Below are 17,418 nucleotides of genomic sequence, written 5' to 3' on the forward strand. Positions count from 1 at the left end.
TAAAAAAAAAACGAGATTCGAAAGCCTAGCCCACATTCGAAAGCCGAGTTTAAGATCTCATGTTCGGTTCGTTCGTTTAAGTCCGATCGTGGACTTAAACCGTTGGGATGTTCGTGAAGGTTGCGTTCAGCCTCGCTACTTTCAAGTCTTAGACATTAGTGGGAGTTTCCTTCATATTTTTTAGTCCGGGAAGCTTTCTCAGAAACGTATGAGCAAAATAAAATAATTGCATTTAAATGAACGCCAGTGTTGTCTACCATAAGATTCGGGGCTGCGCAGGGTCGCCCCTACCCGTCACGGATTTGTCAGCATCTGTGTGGAGATGAGGTTGAGGCCCCGGCCGTCGGATTTCTATCCGATGGCCGGGATCACAACCGAGCCCCTCAACGAAACATGCTCATTGACATTTCTTTTTACAACTTTAACAAAACAGCGCGAAGCACGGGACAAAGGGAAGATGAAGACAAAACAAGCGCTGACAAATCTTCCGGACAAATCTTCCCTTTGTCCCGTGCTTCGCGCTGTTTTGTTAAAGTTATGTACCAACTTGCCCAACTACAAACCCTGCTGCAGTTTCTTTTTACAAATAGTCGAGCGGGGCGCGGATGCAGGGGGCCTCTGGAAGCTGTTGGGCCCGGGGCTGCAGCCCCCATAGCCCCCACCTTAATCCAGCACTGGTCAGAACGATGCGTCGGCTTCTGAATGACATTAGATTTGCTTTTCGGAAGCGAAAACGTAACTCTGCGCTACTGGAAAGCGAGGACATTATCGTGTAGCGGCAGAAATATCTGCGGACCATTCGAGAAATGCGAAAGCAGAAATGCTACGTGGTTACTGTTTCGATTTGGCGGGCAGATAGATAAATGTCAATTCCGGCGATTAAAATAAAACTTTCGTATGTAACATTATTTGACAGTTGAAATGTAACAAGAAAAATTTCGATGGAAGTTCTCGTACAGCCAAATATTTTATTGCTGAGAGTTACTTATCAACACCGCTCCGCATGCATACTGGCGTTCACTTTATTTTTTTCCTGGCGTTTTTCTGGATACCTGCCTCTTGTTCGTATTTTGCATGTTATTCTGGTTCAGCAAGGGAAGGTACCCCTCATAAAAATTTTTACCAACATTGAGTTCAATGTTTGTTGACAAAAGTCGACAAAAGCTACCAACATTGAGTAGACTGTCTACTTACTGTCTATAGACTTCCTAGCAACAGCCTACCAACTTTTTGTCAACCATTGGCCACCGTGTTTGAACTGAAACGTTTCTGTAGACTTTCTACAGAAAGTTTTTTGTAGACTTTATACTCAATCGCTGTTGCTAACCGAAGCGTTTCTGACAGGATATTCGAAACGTGATGCAGTGAGAAAAGCCGGCCATTCCTAGACCGTGGTGTCAATACAGCTTAATAGAATGTCGTCATTATTGCCCTTTAAAAGATCGTTTAGTGGGAGCAAAAATGAAAAAAAAAAAAAGAAAGCAGAAACAGATCAGGCCTCGGGAACCTCGTCTGCGAGGGTTCACATTTTGCGGAGCCACACATCCACACGCGCACTTTCTGAAACACAACGCAACAAACAACACAAACCCAGCTCACAAACGTACTACATCCGAAAAACCACAAGCGCTTGCAAGCAGGACACCGACACCGCGCAAATGCTAGCAGTGCACTTCATGTATATATACCCGCCAGCCGCGGGATGCCGATGCCGCGGTGAGGCGCGCCTCTCATTGCATGTTTACAAAACTACGCGTTATTATTTCCAAAATATAATACCGCGAAACACTGGAACGTAAGCAATTGCACATATCTTCATGTTTACTTTATTGTTGCAAGCTGTAACTAAACAAAACGGAAATCTGGAATGGGTTGCGCGCCGCGTTTCGGCTGCCTCCGGTGATTGACGCGTTTCTCCCGGAGGTACGCAAAGAGGGAGGGGCGCCGCTGGCGGTTGGCCGAGAGCGACCAAAACATCTGCGCCGGCCGTATTAGGTGGGCATAGCAGGCGATTTTAGATTATCGCCGTTGTTGGAGACACGTCCAGTAGTCTGTCGGGAAATATTTACTGGCATAATTCGTTCCTTTCAACCATGCATGGCACTTAGCTTGCGCAAATCAAAACACAGTGACGAGCGGTTGCGCGTGGTTGATGCCGCTGGCTGGCGCTTGTTCGGAACCGCTGAATAGTCATGTTGATCACCGTGAAGAGTGAAAGCGAGCGGGTCGTGAAGTACCAACCCGTGCGGCTGAGGGACGAACTGGTTGTTCCGAAGGAGAAACTGCGCGGCTCGAGGTACGAACAGTGAAAGTTGCTCCCTTTTGCTACTTTTTTTTTCTCGGGCTGCACAAGTGTGAAGATACATGCAGAGAGAGAGAGGGAGAGAGAAAGATACGTGTGTGTGTGTGTGTGTGTGTGTGTGTGTGTGTGTGTGAGAGAGAGAGAGAGAGTATGTGTGTCTGTGTGCGTACGTGCGTGCGTGCGTGCGTGCAGGCGCTCGGGCGCGCGTGTGTTTGTGTGTGTGTGTGTGTTTAAAACCTGATTCAAACAAAGTAACGTAATTTGGTTAAAGTCAAGTAAATAGTTTGTCCCCAAATATTGTGAACCTGTCCTGGTATTTAGCAAAAACCAATATGAATTAATTGAAATCGGACTCCAGGACGAAGGAAAAAGATGTTTGCGTTAAATTCAACTTGAGACAAAGCGTGTCAAAACACTTTTAGTGGTCATCCTACAGAAGCTCGTCAACCGACAAATGTCAACAAAAATGAGGTAGACTTTCTATATACAACCGTCAACAGACAAATGTCAACGTGAATTAAGTAGACTTTCTACATACAACAGTCAACAGACGGGTGTCAACATACATTCAGTAGACTTTTTACAGACGACTGTCAATAGAATGTAAGAGTATGTAGGATAGCAATAAAGTTGGTAGGATGTCAACAGAACGTCTACAGAATGTAAAAAAGCATTTTTGTAAGGGACAGGTACCAACATGTTCTAATAGCACACACTGACTAAATTTCTTTAGCCATGTGGGTGGTGTACGTTCTGCGAACTTTTTTTTTATTTTGGTATTTTGCGGTGCAACCAAAAACTAAACATACCTGCCTGCGTAGTAGAATGATGTTAGGCGCAAGCAATAAATTCCTTCTCTGTCTTAACTAACCCCTCTACCCAAGGAAAAACTCACACGTATTCCTTTCATTTTCGCAGGACTATATACTACCTCGACGAGACTTGGGTCTTGAATGATTTTAGGGTGTAACGCGCCGACGCAACGCAGGCGGTGAGGCGCGCCGTAGTGGAGGGCTCCGGGTTAATTTTGACCACCTGGGGATCTTTAACGTACGCCGAAATCTCGTACGCACGGGCGTTTTTGCTTTTCACCTCCATCAGAAAAGCGGCTGCCGCGGCCGGTAATCGAACCCGCGACCTTGTGCTCAGCAGCGCAACGCCTTAGCCACTGAGCCACCGCGGCGGGTGACGAGACTTGGGTCAATGCTGGGAACACCAAGGGAACGGTGTGGGAGGACCCCACTGTGTCATCCCATGAAGACGCGTTTCGCAAGGGTACACTACTGGTCTTCGTGCACCAAGTGCCAAAGGTGGTCGGCTCATCGTCCTTCATGCTGGAAGTGAGAAGGGCTTTGTGGACAGGGCGTGTCTCATTTTCCGTGCGTCAAGGAGTGCTTCCACTGACTACCACAGTGAAATGGATGGTCCACGCTTTGAGAAGTGGTTTGCAGAACAACTTCTACCCAACATTGAGCCACGGAGTGTTATTGTCATGGACTCAGTACCACATTCTCAGTACCACGGTGTTCAGATCGAAAAACTGCGATCGACGTCGTGGCGCAAGGCCGACATTCAGTCTTGGTTGACTGCAAAAACCATCCCGCGGTGTGATGACCAGTTAAAGCCCGAACTCCTTCGGCTGGTTAATGAGAACACACACAAGTTTTTTGGATACTGGATTGAAGCCCTGGCCAGAGTTGCTGGTCATGATATTGTTCGGCTTCCTCCTTTCCACTGTGAATTCAACCCTATTGAAATGGTATCGAGCCAGGTTAAGGGGTATCTTGCTGCCAACAACAGTTCATTCAGTCTCGCTGAAGTTGAAGGACTACTCAACGAAGCCATCGCCCTTGTGACTCGCGAAGACTGGGTCCGGGACTGCGCTCATGTGGAGAGTCTTGAGAAAGAGGCCTGGGAGCGGGATGGTGCAATCGACACCAGAATCGACAATGTCGTGATTCCACTAGGTTCCGACTCCAGCAGCTCCAGTGACTGCAGTGACAGCGAAATGAGGGGTGCAGAGGAACTGTAATGAAACCGGTGTGCGCTGACTTTGGTGCTGGTCGTGTGTGGCGAGTGACGAGGTGCTTTGTTTACGGTTCTGGCGACCGGAAGCTTGGAAGTACGCTCTGTTGGTTTATGTGGTGCTGCTTTTGTGTAGAAACTTACGGAACCCCCTGTTTAACCTTTCCGATGCCCAGCAGCTTGGAATTGCGCTTTGTTAGGTATATGGTGCTGGCCTTGTATGGCAAGTGACGAGGTACTATGTTTTCCTTTCTGGTGGCCAGAAGCTTGGAAGTACGCTCTGTTGGTTTATGTGGTGCTGCTTGTGTGCAACAACTTACTGGACACCTTGTTTACCTTTCTGATTGCCAGCAACTTGGGAGGTAGCTGCTCATACGGTGCTGGATTTGTGCAGCACCAGGCAATCATTAGGAGTGCTTGTTGTCAGTATGTGAATTAGTCTTCAGATTGTCGGTTGTGGGTGGCAGCTAAGATGCACTTGCTGTACCTTTGTCATGCATAAAATGGAACCTGAGGACGAACTCTGCTAGCAAGCGGTGAGGAGTGGCACGTCGCGTATCCTGCATCACCCAGAAGAAATGCAACGGGAAAATTTGATTACAACCCAAGAGGTTGTAGCCTTTGCAAATAGCAGTTACCTGTGCATGAAATGACAAGACTGGAAGAATGATCTGGAAAGAACTGCGAGATGGTAGTGAAGTCATCCAGAAATTCATTGTTGAGTGGTCTATCATTTGTAATTGTTTCAGTCATCAGGAAAAATACACTACCGTCAGTTGCACATTGTATGTTTAGTAACCATTTGTACTCACTTGCTCATGTTTTGCTGGTCTTTTCGACTACAGAGGGGGGATTGCTGAAGTAAAAGATTATTTCCGGCTCAAATAACTTCTTTTAAATGTGTATTTACAGGGTAAAATGGCGAGGAGTAATACGAATAGTCAGTGCCTCACTTTCAAATGTCGAAACGCTGTGGGTTTCCCTGCTACCAGCCTTAGCTTTTGTAAAAATACTAGCTTCCCGAGGCCCTGGGATATGAGGTCGAACACCCGAAAGGTAACGGCATGCTCTCATGAAACAGAATTTACAGAAATGTTCACTGACATGTGGATAGGCAGTGTCAATTTGTCGTGTTTGGGGTGCAATGTCTGGAACATCTGTGTTGTTTTCACATTTATCATGAACAAATTACTGTGCAGCGTACTCAGGAACTGCGAATAACGGCTAACAGAGCCCGAAATGTTGTTTGGAAGTACGTGGCTGCGTGACTTTGAGTGCTGGAGTGGGCTTGAAAGATGCGGCCACGGTTTTAAAGGTTTACTCCTGTGACTGGGGTTCGCTTGCATGTTTGTGGTTGTGCGACTACTTGGAGTGGCTTCCAGATTTTTCCCAGCTGATTATGCAGGAAATAAATAAATGAAACAAAACACATTCTTTCTTCGGCTTCAATTTTTCACGTAGCACACATTATTCCTGCGGACTAATGCTCACGGTGCACCGATGTCAAACTGTTTGCAACTGGCCGTGGCAGCCCTGACTGTCGGAGTTTTACTGCTGGTTCTGGAATTGTGTGTGTGAATCCTGGCCATAGCCACAAAATCTCACATTTTTGCGAAATTTTGGAGCACTTTAGCGATGGCGGGGTGTCATGTCACCGCCAAATGAATAAATGAAACAAAACCCATTCTTTCTTCGGCTTCAATTTTTCACGTAGCACACATTATTCCTGCGGACTAATGCTCACGGTGCACCGATGTCAAACTGTTTGCAACTGGCCGTGGCAGCCCTGACTGTCGGAGTTTTACTGCTGGTTCTGGAATTGTGTGTGCGAATCCTGGCCATAGCCACAAAATCTCACATTTTTGCGAAATTTTTGAGCACTTTAGCGATGGCGGGGTGTCATGTCACCGCCAAATGAAAATTGGTGAATTGGACGGGCAGGACCATCACTGGTCAACCCACGTGTTGGGCTTGGAAACAAGTAAGTGCAAGGTGAGGCCAACATCAAATTTACAGCCGTGAATACCAGTCAGCTATTTTTTTAATGTAAAGCCAGCCATGCTCCCACAACATTGATGTAAGTGACAAAGAAAGGAGGCTGTTGTAGCCAATTGGAATGTTGATGAGGAGTTAGCGGCTACACGCAGCCAACACGAATTCTGTTGCCTGGTTTGGAAGCCAATTGAAAATTTGCTGACAGGCCCAGTTGGGGTCCTGTCAGCAAAAATGAAAAGGGGATGGCTTAACCACCAATCTGAGAATGGGTCTATACATCGGCGTTTGGCAAAGTTAGCTAATGCAATGTACTTTACGGTGTCAGTAACCACATTACAGGAAAAATGGTTAGTGACCAAATGTTTTTAGACTTTACGACCAGCGCCAACTGTGCAGGTGTTTAGACAGCGTTACGTTTTTCAGCCGTCCAAGTGCCGACACGCCTGCTGTAAATAGGCAACTTAGCCAATGCAGTACTACTGCTATCCTCAGGTATGAAACCTGCGCCACGTAGTATAGCGACACACGCCCGAAAGCCTGCACGATGTTCATCAAAGATATTGGAATAGGAAGGGGTGGGGATTGAGCGCAGGATTCATGGGTTCTGCAGCGCGAGCTTCCTCTATACTCTTTCCGAGCTGCGGATCACCGAAACTTCTCTCGGCCTGTCTTATTAGCGCGATTCAAATGGGATTTCACTTGGCGCCGTAGTGTTGTCTCCATTGCCACAGAAAGTTGTCCCCGAGTATAGTCACCGCTTCTGTTTGATAGGATGTCGCTTGAGTGGACTTCACCCTAAACGAATGAAACGGGTGTAAGTTGAGGCCCAAGTCCGTGGAGTTGCTTTCCCTATTCCCGGTGCTCGCACAAGTCGCCCCCCGGATGGCGGAGGACGCTGGCTTCTATAGGAAGGAAAGGGTCAAAGTACAGGTGCCGCCAAAATTAATTGAGACATGGTCTCAAGAATTTATAGGAATTTCTTCTTCCGGGGGCTGCCTGGGTGCACTGCTGCGCGTGCAAAGGGGCCCTCCCAAATAGGAAGAACTTCCTGCAAACCGGTAATGGCTGCCATCAAGCCACTTACCGAAATATTTTCGTGATATTCCCAAATCCTTGTCACAATTACCTCTGGCGGTGCCTTTACATTCACGGCAAAAACAGTCACAGACTCATAATATCACTACCGTCGATATGCGTCGATACATATGATATGTGTGAAAGTTTGGGTGCCGAGGCGGATCATAAATGCGGTCGAATGTTGAAAATAGAAATTGCTCTTCGTGGCAGAAATGCCAATGGATGCCTCACGACCTCGATCGCCCGACCGACGCACGCCGGTTCCCACAGGGTCACCCGCATGTTATGACTGGCAACGCCGCGTGGTATTTCCCTTCGCGCCGCGCATAACACAGTTATCTCGCCCAGCCGAAGAGCCGTTTGTCGCGGTTCCGTACGACGAAGTCGTTTGACGGGAATCTTTATTTGCGCGCGCAAAGATAGAGGAAACGCATGTGCGCATAATACACCGACGCGGTTGTCTAGTGCACACATGGACCGCGGTCACAGTCGCCGAGCACGCGCGGTCGCACTTACGTCACAGTCCTCCCCATGGGCCGCAAAAGTGAAAAGAAAAAAGGACTGTGACTATCTGTTTCCTGTCGAAGCAGAAGCTTCTGGCCCGGAGCGGCCTGTCTCAGCCAGCTGCTCACTCTTCATTGTAGGGAGCGTCCTCGCTCTCGAACAATTCCCTTTCCAGATTTTTCTCTTCTCTTTCCGTCGCGAGTAATTTCGCGCGGTGGTACTATAGGCCTCTATATAAAGAGAGGAAAGCGAAAAGCTGCGTGAAGCCGTCGTTCTCTTGCGCGTGCGCGGACGTCCATCCCTGTGTGTCGCCGTCCCTTCCGGGATAGCTTCAGTGGGAAATGCGGTGAGACTGCGGCTGCCTCTACTTGTGCGCACACTACGAGAGCTTCGGCCAAACAGCAGGTTCGTGTCCGATGCCGGAATACCTCTTACTTATTTTCATTGTCCCTTGATAAAGCGCTTTTTTTTCGTGTTTGTTTGCGGGGCAATAACTGATTGAACTTACCCCGACGGCTTTCTCGGAGAGCCTTTCTGCTGCTGGCCACGTGGTCATGGGTTCGACCACGTACGGAAGTGACGGGGGACAGGTGTGGACGAAAATCAATGGGTCCCGAAGCTTGTGACCAGGTTGAACTACACTGTGACGCAGTGTAAGAAGAATATGTGTGTTCGCGACTGATTGACTGACTCCACTGCTCAATGGATTCTTTATCAAGTGCTGTCTGGGTGTCTGCCGTTTACTTCCATGGGTGACTACAGCACGCTATTTCGATCATCATCCCCAACCTTCCACACACCGGTGTTCAAAGTGTTCCGGATTGCTCATATATCACTCAACGCCCCATAATTACACTGTTCCATTTGGGCCACCGAAAGGCACGGATTGCACAGACGCTTCTTACCGGACTGCTTCGTGAAATCCGGCCTGCACTGCGGCAATTAATCACTTCGTGTCATTGCACAAGCTATCGACTAGCACGCAAACAGTTAAAAGGCTGGCGAAGAATATTAAACGTTGCCATTTCAGGCTGCTCTTAGAGCGCATGTAACAACGAAGACGTCTGTCTTAATCTTAAGCATCCTCGTAGTGTCCACAGCACGACAAAGGCATCTCCCATTATTGTCTCCAGGAGGATCAGGAGGGGGCTCAGGCCTTGTAACCACGGCTCTTCCTGCGGCCACGGGCACGCTCGTACTTGCGTCCCTTGGACCGCACATAGGGCGGGGTGTGACTGTGGGGCACGCCAGGGGCCAGGCCAAAGTGGCGGCACGCTTCGCGCGCGTTGCGGGGGCCCTGAATGAGCACGGCTCCCTGGCCCTTGGGAGCCTTGACGGCCAGCTCGTCGAAGGTCATGATCTCGCCACCCGCCTTCAGGATGCGGGCACGCGCCCGCTCGGTCCTCCGCAGAGCGCACACACGCTGCTTGGGCAGGTCGTAGATGCGAAGATCATCCGTCACAGTGCCTACGATGACAGCGATGAGGCCTTCGCGCCCGGGCTTCTTCATGAACCTGGACACACGAGCGATAGATATCACCGACCGGTTGATTCTGCTCATGAAGAGACGCTTCAATACGATCCTGTTAAACCTGGCGTTAGTCCTGCGAGCCAAGAAACGGTAAATCTTGACCAGGAGGCCGAGGTAGACATTCTCGCTCTTGGGCCGTTTCCTGACGACATTTCGGTCATGTTTGTGGCATATATCGATACCCATGGCGGATATACACGCGAAGGATATACACCCCGGCCATTCCTGTCTTTCGATGCCCCAGACCATTCTTTGACTCGGAATTTTCTTATTCCATGCCTTCATCAAGTTAATAGTTTTGCCCTCGTTCGATTCCCGCAGCAGCAGCACTGTACGTATATGTTGCCCTCAGTTGCGCGACGTGCACAGGGGTAGTGTTGAATATTACACCAATGAAGGCGGTATTTATTACACGCACGTCCCGGTCACTGACTTGTGATTTCGAAGGGCACTCGGTTTCCCATCGTCGTTAAGCCTTTTTGTGGTTCTTCACCTCGCGAAAATGCGCCATACTGTAAGCTATTTCTGTAATCCTCATTGTTAATCAGGAAATGAAATGTGGCTATCTGTATACACGATTTAATTATCACGTGGTTCCTGGTTGCAGGGCCCTGGTAACGTCAATTCATAGCGGACCAATTATTTCTTCGGATGGCCTGTGTGTAGGATGAATTCGTTATGGGGTGCCGAACGTATACTGTACGCAATTACTTTTTTTCTATCGCCGCTGCTCTAACCGCATTTATAACGCAGACAGAATACTAAAGCATTGATGAAGAAGACTTCAATAGACGCCCTCAGCTCCTTATTCATCCTATTTATTTTTTACTGGTAATTTTTGCAATTTCGTAAACCATATTCGCCAAAGCTTGAACTCGTTGTGCTGTGTACGGATGCCGAAATACTTAACCACTGCGTTAAGGGAACGTGCGTGATTACACTCACGGGTATGGAGCATTGCGTTCAAATCAGAACAGACAGTTAACGCACCTAAATTTCCTCTGCCATACCACAACATGAGGCGGCGTTTGTAGGACCTTCTGACGGCTCCAGCTAACGCCAGTACAAAATTCGACCAGCTGTACAAACTATACACGCCGTTGGCATAAATCTATTCCTTTGGGCTGGCATTTCTCGTTTAGCGATTCAGCTGAACACGTCTGTTCACTTTAAAACAGGCCATTGATCATCCTGATTCAAGAGGGCATCGCTTAACTTCGTCGAGAAGTGGTATTACTCAGCAACAGGCTAACAATGCCCCACTAAGCGTCGCCGCAGCGTTCCTTCTAACTTTCCAGGTGGACTTTGCGTGTTATTCTCTCGCCCCTCTTCCTAGGATGTGCGGTATCGCAGAGATCATTAATCCCCACGCTCGAGTCACTTTTTAAGTGTACGCATCTTTGTTGCCAACTTTGAGATGCGTTGCTACACAGAGCCTTGACGGAGCAGTAACGCTTTTTAGGGTATACGGGTCATAAAGTGCAGCAGCACAACGATGAGAGAGAAGCCGACCTTTGTTTGTATAGGTACCAACGGACCCTTTCATGCCGCCCAGCTGCGCGTTATACAATATTTTTAACCACTTCCTGACCGTGGCATAGGGAGGATTTCTCGGATTACACCTCATGGTGTCAGTGTATCTTGATCACTTAAGAACCTTCAGGCGGTTCGACCCGGCATTTAAAAAGCGTCTACGAGACTTGCGGGCAGAGATGCAAAACGATCAATATTACTATCCCTACCCTAAATAACTGAATCAGAACCGAGAAATCCATAGTAGCAAAATTATCGATGATGCCCTGCAGTCCTGTTGAGAATCGGCTAACGCAAAACTGGGCCTTTATATATTGTAATGACGTTTGAACTTGTGGCGTGACTTCCAGGGGATAACGTCCCCTGGCAAGGGTCCCAGGGCGATTTCAATGAACGCGCTCTCGTCCCGCCCTAAGCTCCACAAATCATTCGTCCTATTCCTTTCGGAGCGGCATCCGGTGCGAGAAGGGGATGGCGGGTCATGAGAATTCTTCCGCAAAAATTGGTTCCAATGAGCTTAATATACTGTGCGTTCCCCGCGCTCATGCACGGTTTCCGCTACAATTTGTGTCTATATATATATTACATATATAAAGGGAGAAACTTAGTTATTTTATTGGCCACGAAGAAGCTCAAATGTGCTCCCATAAAATTCACCATATAAAGACACTTCTTTCAAAGTAACAACTTCTGCGTAATTATTTAGGAACAGTTTAAAGCTTAAAGAGACGCATTACCGTTGAAAACATTGTTGCGAGAACACACTGATACAGTCGAACACGGATATATCGAACTCCAAGGGGATCGCGAAATAGTTCGATATATGAAAAAGTCGATATAAAAAATATGGGCTCTGAGACCTCACCTATGGTAGACGATCACTTACCGATCGTCGCATTCAAGAATGACAACTAATTCCGCACTCACGACGCAACAGGACGCTTTATTTCCGTGAAAAAAAAAAAAAAAAAAAGCTGATCTTGGCCTGCTTCTTCGTCCTGGAAATGAAATTAAAGACGCTGGTCTCGATCTTCTCGCGGCTGCACAACTAGAAAATTCCAGCAGTACGCTGCGCCTTCGCACCCCATGCACAACACGCACGCAAAAGAAGAACAGCGCGCACGTACCACAAGAACTTTGAAGGTAACAATTCCAAGGCTCTCTGAACGGACTCCAACAAAGCGCTCGCGATGGTCATCTCCGAGAGAAACAGTGATCTCCGAAAGGTGCGGGACAACTCGACAAGCAGCAGCAACAGCAGCAAATTGCAAAAGAAGGAGGATGCCGTTAGCGCCTTCATTCCCTCTTCCCTTTCCCGCAACGACATCGGGGGAAGACAGACCCAGAGATAGAGAAAAAAAAAAACTCTTTTTCGGCAAGCCGGGGAACGTACGCAGGCAAAAAAAAAAAAAAAAAAAAAGGACGTGCGCAGTCAGGACATCCCTACCTCGCACTGTCACATTTTCCGAGCGTTCCGGCTTGTGTGCCTAGAGAGATTTAGCATACCGGGCTCCGTCCGCTAACGCTACGGCGGGCGGTAGCGGGGCCCGACTGGGCAAGCGCAAATTCGTTCCGGTAGGGGAGATTAGTTCCGTGAGCCAGTCTTCGCCATGCCCGCGCATTCCTCCGCATCCTGCTCAACCTCAACCGAAGAGCACCTTCCAGCTCGCGCGGCGTTCGATATACCCAATGTCGGGAAAAATATGGTTCGATATAAACGTACGAATTCCTATACTTTTACACATAATTTTCAAGGGGATAATTTATCAGTTCGATATAGACAATAATTCGATATACCCGTGTTCGATATATCCGTGTTCGACTGTAGTATAATATCCTCAAGCTGTTTCCCGGAACGTTGTCGAAACGACGCCGAAGTTGTGGTCGTTGAGCAACCGCGTAGAAAACCGGATTGTTCATGGAACAGTGTGTTTTTATGCAAGACAGCTGCAGCTTGTGTGAAATAGTCTGTAACAGTTTGCTCGACGGCGGAAGATAGCAATTGACCTGTATACATTTCTATATTGGGAATTCTACCATATTTGTAGCAGTAACGGTTCTTGCAGCGTTCCAACGACACATACGTACAGCGGATGTATGCAGTTGGTAAATATGGAAGTATAGGAGCCATTATAACTCCCTTATTCGTTTACCATAATACGACGGATGTTGTGTAGATCACACGAAAGAAACGGTTTTAGCTGTTCAGGTGCCCCAATGCACCACCCTTGCACACGAGAATGATTCAGAATTCCGAAAATGAAACGGAGGTAGGTATTGGTGCTGGGAGCAGGCTAGCGTATATATATATATATATATATATATATATATATATATATATATATATATATATATATATATATATATATATATATATATATATATATATATATAGATACGGGACGAGGGACTCGGTAAAGATACATATCAAGGTTGCAGTCGTCATTGCCAGTGCTATTCGGCTTTTTTCGAAATATTTAATAGGGCCGAATGACGTGTGCTTGTCACGTTTCTTTGATTCGTTGATAAATAAGCGAAAATATAAGTCGAGAAAAAATCCGCCGTTTTTCCGGGAGCGGGACTCGAACTCACATCTCCGCATAACCGGTGCGGTGCGTTCGCCATTACGCTATCCCCACAGCGGCTTCTCTCTCGACTTTAAAGCGGGGGTTTATATTTGCAAGAGCTCTGAGGCCGGTCACCTAGCGCCGCCCCTCGACTACCGCGGGAGACGTAGAACGTCTTCTTTCCCAGCGGCCGCCACGTAGAAGGTGGTCGGAGGTCGGATATATATATATCTATATATATATATATATATATATATATATATATATATATATATATATATATATATATATATATATATATATATATATATATATATATATATATATATACTACTTCCAATGACCGAGCGGAATCGCTTAGCAGAAGAATCAGCAACACGTGGATTACGATTTCTTCTGGAATCCAGGAGGCTGACATTTTCTCCGATGTTCTTGCTTGAGCAGGAAAGAACCAATAGCCGGAAACATTCAACTCCAACTTTTGAAGTAGCGGCCTTGGCATCATTCCCGACGATAGCACTGTATTGCGACGAGTCCCGCTTCTGGAATTTCTTGCGCGGGTTCTTGAGTATGCAAATTCTAGTTGCCATGACTATTTATATGCCCCCTACGTCTAGCTATGAACACGCCCCCCCCCCCCCCTCCCACCTTGTTTCAGCCGAAAGCCTCAAACAAGACAACCTCAAAATTAAGGTTGAGGTGTAATCCACAGTGGCAAATTTATAGGTAGTCTTTGCAAAATTTTCTAGGCTATGCCGAAAGTGCATAGGCCGCGAAAAATTCAATGTACAAGCTTACGTCTCGAATGAGGCTGGAACATTTCATTCCAAAAAGCTTGAGAAAACACCTTTTTCTCGTACTGTCATAAAATGATTTGGTCACATTTAAAGGTTAAGCGTGATCTTAGAATTATTTGCGGTCCAAAAGCCTTTGGCTTGGCCTAGAAAATTTTGACAAAGGCTGAGCGTCGCTTATAGGAACAGGAAAAGTAAAAAGACTGAGGCGGGCGAGGTATACATAGGCCTGTAGGGGAGGATGGCACTTGTCAAGATACGACAGGTGGGCGTCAGACTGCGAAGCAGTGACGTAATCAAGTGTTTTCCCGTTCCAGCTCTTGCAATCCTTTTGTTTTAGGTCAGTAAATAAAACGAAATTTTGCAGACTGCATTATTTCCTCGTGGCCTGAGGGTTGTCATTACGCGCTGCCGTGCGTCCGTGTTCGAGATTTCGGCGAACGTTAAAGATCCCCAGGTGGTCAAAACAAATCAGGAGCCCTCCACTACGGCGCACCTCATCGCTTGTGAAGCGTCGGCGCGTTAAACCCAAATAATCAATCAATGCCGTGCGTCCAATTTGTACCAGGTTCTTTGAAATCTCCCTTGATAAGAAATCGTAATTTGGGTATCAGGTAACAATGCATCGTAGAAGGCACAGCTACCAAGCTGAAATTCCCTACGAGGAATATTCTATAGGGCAACTTTTGCTCTGTGTAACTATTGTTGAGACTACGTTTATTTCGTAGCTTCCGTGCTTATTAGATAGGAAGAGAGTTGGGATGTACTTAGAAAGCGAGGTCACCGTCCCGGATGCAGTACAGCTACGCGCGGTGGGAAGCTCACCGAAAACGCCAATGATAGTGTGCGCCTTGTCCCAAATCCATGCGCGCTACCGTCACGTGCTTGCATCGAAGTTGATTGATTGATTGACTGTCTGATTGTGGGGCTTAACGCGCCGAACCTGCACGTGCGATGAGGCTCGCAGTAGTGGAAGTCTCCGGATTAATTTTGACCACCTGGGGATCTTTAACGTGCGCCGAATTCTCGAACACACGGGCATTTGTGCTTTTCACCTCCACCAGAAACGCGGCCTCCGCGGCCGGGAATCGAACCCGCGTCCTCGTGCGCAGTAACAGAACGCCTTTCATCGAAGTTCTTGGGTTTTATCCGGTCCATGGTCTGGGCGCACCAAATGGTGATGTTCTGCTAGAGTCAGGGCATCCATTCGGGTGGGGCAGATAACTGATTCACGATAGTCCCTTTTCCGTGCGTGCATTCCGGTAGGCGTAATGCATCCCCCCCTCCCTCCGTGATAACCATCCGTGCTGCCCATGGACCCTTGAGAGTCGAACGGGTGGAAACGGTGGCGGGAAATTATGCACAAGAGCATCGGCATATTAATTGCTGGTAATATTTACGTCACCGGGCGCTTGAAACAAACGCAAGCGCGGGTGATCGAACTTGCCTGTGCAAACAGGGTCACTGTCATATTTCTCGGTAAAATAATTGTGAAGACATTCGCGAGGAAAGTCTCATTGTGGGGTGTCACAAACCACTTCCCAGCCCCTCAGGTGAACTGGTTAGGAATGTCAACTTGTTATAGGCCTTCCCGTAGAAGGAAATCTTGCGCCTCCGGAATATTTGTCACGCGGAAAACTAGTGCTAAGAGCTTTTCAAAAGCGGTCCCTAGACAATTCATATGGGAACGAGCCCACTCGTCACAAGCCCACTCGTCACCGCAAAACTCGTCCTAGGCCAACTCGTCACACCGGCCTTTTCGTACAGTGCGATCTCGAGATAGGAACTCTCGTGCCAGGTGCCTTCTCGTCACATGGATTTCGTTACACCGCGGCCGTGTGAACAAAAGCTTAGAAGCCCTGACCGGAAATTGGCGTTTAAAGCCGGTCTCAGGCTCGTTTCTACAGTGGTAAATTCGTTACGGCTGTGTGAGCAGCAGGTGTGCATAAGGAGCTGTTTTTTTTTCTTTTGCTGGGGAGGGGGGAGTGGAGGTCAGCGCGATTTGCACTTCAAGTGCTGATCGTCAGCGGTGTTGAGGTGGTGTACGTCCGTATTTTCGCGCGAATAACCTGCCCTTGCATACAACCCGCACCCCTACTTTCAGTCTGCGAATAAAAAAAATAAAAATTGGCGAAGCTTGCACCAACTCGCGCATGGCTTGAACCATAGCTAAGCTGGATGATTTATTTCTATGTAAACACTGAAGGACACACCACCAGGCATTGCATTAGGTTTGAAATTGTTGATTTGATTGATTGTGGGGTTTTAACGCGCCGACAAGTGACGAGGCGCGCCGTAGTGGAGGGCTCTGAAATTATTTTGACCACCTGGGATGTTTAAAGGGGTCCTGAAATACCTTCCGCCGATGCATGGATGTACATCTACCCAAAGAAAGCAATGTATTTCCAATCTCCTCCCGCAAAAATTTTGTTAAAGCGATGACTATTAGCTGAGAAATCGCAAATAAAAAACTGCGCATTATCGTCGCTTCGCGGTTCCTCCTCCTTTCGACTTACTCTCCGCTGTTTACGGCGCGCGAGCCTTGCCTCCCATGATGCTGCGCTCCGCAGCGGTGACGTACTTCCGCTACTGCGCTGATCATCACTGTCGTCTGCTACGGGCAAGCTTTGTTGACACCATGAATCCCGCACTCCGCCGCTCAAGGCTGGAAAAGCGAACGAAAAATCTGGCCGCATGTATGCGGCGGCCTCGCCTTGCCCTTTCGCGGTGTGCGTTGCTGGCGGCACATGACTTGTTATCGGCGGCGAACTCGCAGCCGCACGGGGAGGGTCGTGCGGTCGTGCGCTCTAAAGTCCCTCGATCGGCGTTTATCGGACTTTAGTGCGCTCGTTCCCTTGATGCACCGCGCACTGTTTATCCAAAAAGCGCCCTATCAGATGTTGCCCCGCTGGTGCCGGGTCTTATTTTGCGGCGGTGGTGATTCCTGCCGGCGTCATGTGAAAAAGTCGTATTAAACCTATACAGAACCCGTGCACAAAACGCTTCAATCATATGACCAGTTCAGCTTGGGGCGACGCGTGGTGGAGAGCGGCAACGTTGGCAAAACATTGTCCGCCGCGGCTCTGAGCT

General features: G+C 47.9%; 1 protein-coding gene and 1 pseudogene across 3 annotated transcripts in view; one reads left to right on the forward strand and one right to left on the reverse strand.

Moving 5' to 3' along the window:
* LOC144169720 (sodium-coupled monocarboxylate transporter 1-like) overlaps positions 1-17,418 on the forward strand; it is a 96,225-nt gene that overhangs the window by 26,805 nt on the left and 52,002 nt on the right. The window contains exon 1 of one of the 3 annotated variants that reach the window (XM_077699036.1): positions 8,064-8,308. The exons of 1 other annotated variant lie outside the window; for it this stretch is intronic. The gene's annotated coding sequence lies outside the window, so the exon portion shown is untranslated. Of the gene's footprint in view, positions 1-8,063; positions 8,309-17,418 lie in introns of those variants that run through there. One more of the 3 variants, XM_077699034.1, reaches the window with a different exon arrangement.
* On the reverse strand, positions 9,030-9,634 carry LOC144167583 (large ribosomal subunit protein eL18 pseudogene; annotated as a pseudogene).

The sequence above is a fragment of the Haemaphysalis longicornis genome, unplaced genomic scaffold (genome assembly GCF_048455015.1).
Source record: "Haemaphysalis longicornis isolate Haplotype H1 unplaced genomic scaffold, Haemaphysalis longicornis Haplotype H1 scaffold_2, whole genome shotgun sequence".
In the NCBI taxonomy this organism is placed as follows: Eukaryota; Metazoa; Arthropoda; class Arachnida; order Ixodida; family Ixodidae; genus Haemaphysalis; species Haemaphysalis longicornis.